This window comes from Bison bison, unplaced genomic scaffold (genome assembly GCF_000754665.1).
Source record: "Bison bison bison isolate TAMUID 2011002044 unplaced genomic scaffold, Bison_UMD1.0 scf7180017864111, whole genome shotgun sequence".
NCBI lineage: Eukaryota > Metazoa > Chordata > Mammalia > Artiodactyla > Bovidae > Bison > Bison bison.
This window is the reverse complement of record NW_011494683.1, coordinates 490500-493613: the sequence shown is the minus strand read 5'-3', so window position 1 is coordinate 493613 and position 3114 is coordinate 490500.

Genomic DNA, 3114 nt, shown 5'->3' with positions numbered 1-3114 from the left:
AGTTGACTCATTGGAAAAGACTCTGATGCTGGGAGGGATTGGGAGCAGGAGGAGAAGGGGACGACAGAGGATGAGATGGCTGGATGGCATCACTGACTCGATGGACGTGAGTCTGGGTGAACTCCGGGAGTTGGTGATGGACAGGGAGGCCTGGTGTGCTGCGATTCATGGGGTTTCGAAGAGTCGGACACAACTGAGTGACTGAACTGAACTGAACTGAGATGCTTAGTACTACATCCTTATGAAAATTCTTGAACTTTGCTCTGAAGTTTGGTTAAGTCACTTGGTAACAGTTTGGTCTTTTCAAGCCTCCTGTTAAATCTTGTTAGGTGAAACTAGAACCACCTTTAATCTAAGGCTAATTTCTTCCACTACTGAGGTAATACGATTGTAAATACCCTGCCTGATTTTCCTTGAGTTATGATGTTTTCCCTCTGGCTGCTTGGAACATGCACTATTCTTGGACCTGTCTGAGTTCTGAGTATCAGTTCCTTTTAAGTGGTTCTTTCCTTTTCCTCAGGTAGTTGCGCCATGGGCATATGCTACTAAGTATTAAAACTCACGGGGGTATCCCCTGTGGATCTTCATAGCTGTTTCTCTGTGCAGCTGTCTTCTCCCCAGGACTCTGCTTTTTGAACTCCAGCTCCTGGCCTCTCCAGACTCCCTGTGTCTTTCCTCAGTTCAAGGTTACTCCTGGCTCTGTTTGGATTCTGCTTTGCACCGCAGCCTGGAAAATCTGTCTGGGCAGTAAGCTGGAACTGTCATGGGGCTTATATTATTTGTTTTCCCTCTCTCAGGGACCAGTGTCCTCTGCTTAGTAAGTTGATATGCAGTGCCTGAAAACTTTTGTCTATTTTTTTTGGTCTTCATTGTTATAGTAATATAATATTAACTGTTGTTTCAGGAAGGGTGTTCTAAATGGTCTCTCCTACTCCGTCTTAGTTAGAAAATATAGAAGAAGTCTTTTCTTTTTTTTTTGGTGAGATTTTTGATAACCAATTCAATTTCTTTAAAATATAGTTTCTTGTGGTCAACCAGTGACCATGTTGCCCTGCCTCCCTAGACCCACTGCTTCGTGTAATCTATACCCTTACAAAGTAACTGGCAGGTGTTTATTTCAGGGTTTTTTTCCATCTTTGCCCTTCGTTGTGAGTAGTGATGTTAATGAATTACATTCGTGTTTCCTCTTATATCAAGCTCTTTCAGCTCTGTCCACCACCTTCTGTTTCGAGAGCTATACCAAGGCCTTCTTCCCTCCTCTGCTATTACTCTGGGGAACCCTGACTCTCAGAATGTTTTTCTCCTTGTACTCCAACAGCAACAGTTACTTCTTTTGTTTACACTAGACAGTGTGCTAAATTTATTTAGAAAACACACAGCAAACCCTTTCTCCTACTTTTTTTAGCCTAGAGGGTAACACCTGGCTGCTGTGTATTCTGAGTATAAGGATGGGGAAATCAGCAGCAGGCTTTTAATAAGTGCTCATGTTTCCAGCCCTGTGTTGTATGTACCCTACTGCCTATCACATGTGTCATCCTGAGTCTATAACCCTCCTTCCACTGAGAGGCAGAATGGTTCCCTCTTTGGCTGCAGCCCCTCCATATTTATTCTGGGCTGTGTCTTTTCCTAGCTCATTTGTTGAGCTCCACTCTCCTCACTTTCCACCCCCTAGAACTGCGTTGAAAGAGTTCATTCATTGATAAACTTCCTCCTGTTCTTTTCACTGGTCTCTGTTTACCCTTCCCCTTTAAATTGGTATATTCTTCTTCTAACAGGATCCAAAAAAAAGATTATTATTATTATTTTTTTGTCTAAATCTTATATTTCTCTTTTTTTTTGGCGGGGGTACCAAAGGGTTGGTTGCAGGATTTTTTTTTAACGTTATTTATTTACTTATTGTTGGCTGTGCTGGGTCTTTGTTGCTGTATATGGATTTTCTCTAGTTGCAGACAGTGGGGGAAACTCTCGAGTGGCAGTGTGTGGGCTTCTCATTGCCATGGCTTCTCTTGTTCCAGAGTGTGGGCTCAAGGGCATGCAGGCCTCAGTAGTTGCAGACACGGGCTTAGTTGCCCCGCAGCATGTCGAATCTTCCCGGACCAGGGATCAAGCCTGTGTCTTCTGCATTGGCAAGTGGATTCTTAACCACGGGACCACCAGAGAAGTCCACATTTAATTCTTTAATTCACACTATTGACCTTTTCCGACACCGTGTCTTTTCTTGTTTCAGTTATTCCAGCCTCAACTGTTTTTTCCCTTATTTATCTGGATATTACTCCCAGGTCTTCACTTTCTATGTCTCTTTACATGGTTTTATACTCCGTATTATATCCTTGAGCTTCTTCTCTGCTTACTATACCTATTGAACATTTGCATGTGGATCTTCACCTTTATCTCAGTATACTCCAAACCAAACTTGCCTTCTTCACCCCTGTATCGCTTCCACCCACCTGTAGCTCCTGCCTTGATAAACAGAACTTCCCTAAACTCACATTTAGATCTAGAAGCTTCATTAGAATCTTTGTAAGAATGATCCACAGATGGCTCCTATGTTACCATATTGGGGGACATACAATATATGGTTGTTTCTCTTTTTGTAATGATAAGATTTTTCAGTGGCTTAGTGTGTTAATACAAATTATCCATTAACAAATCCCTATAACCTCTCACCTAGTGGTTTTGATGGTCAGTGAGCTATTGACAGTCATTGCCTAGGTCCAATATTAGGGACTTACATTTCTTACCAGCTTTACTGCAGTGACTTCTTAAGGTTTCCACACCTTTAATTTTTTTCCCTTAACTTGACCCTTCTGTGTGCACTACCACTAAATAGCTTTTTGTGTACCACAAATCATTTTATGTGATTTCTCTGCTTAAAATTCTTTAGTGGATTCTTAGTGAATTCAGAATACAATCCAAATTTTAGAGCATAGATATACAAGAACCTTTATCATCTGGTCCCTGCTTTACCTGACTGTTATTTACTATTTTAGCTCAGTTGGTGAAGAATCCACCTGCAATGGAGGAGACCCTGGTTCAATTCCTGGATTGGGAAGATCTGCTGGAGAAGTGATACACTACCCACTCCAGTATTCTTGGGCTTCCTTTTTGGCTCAG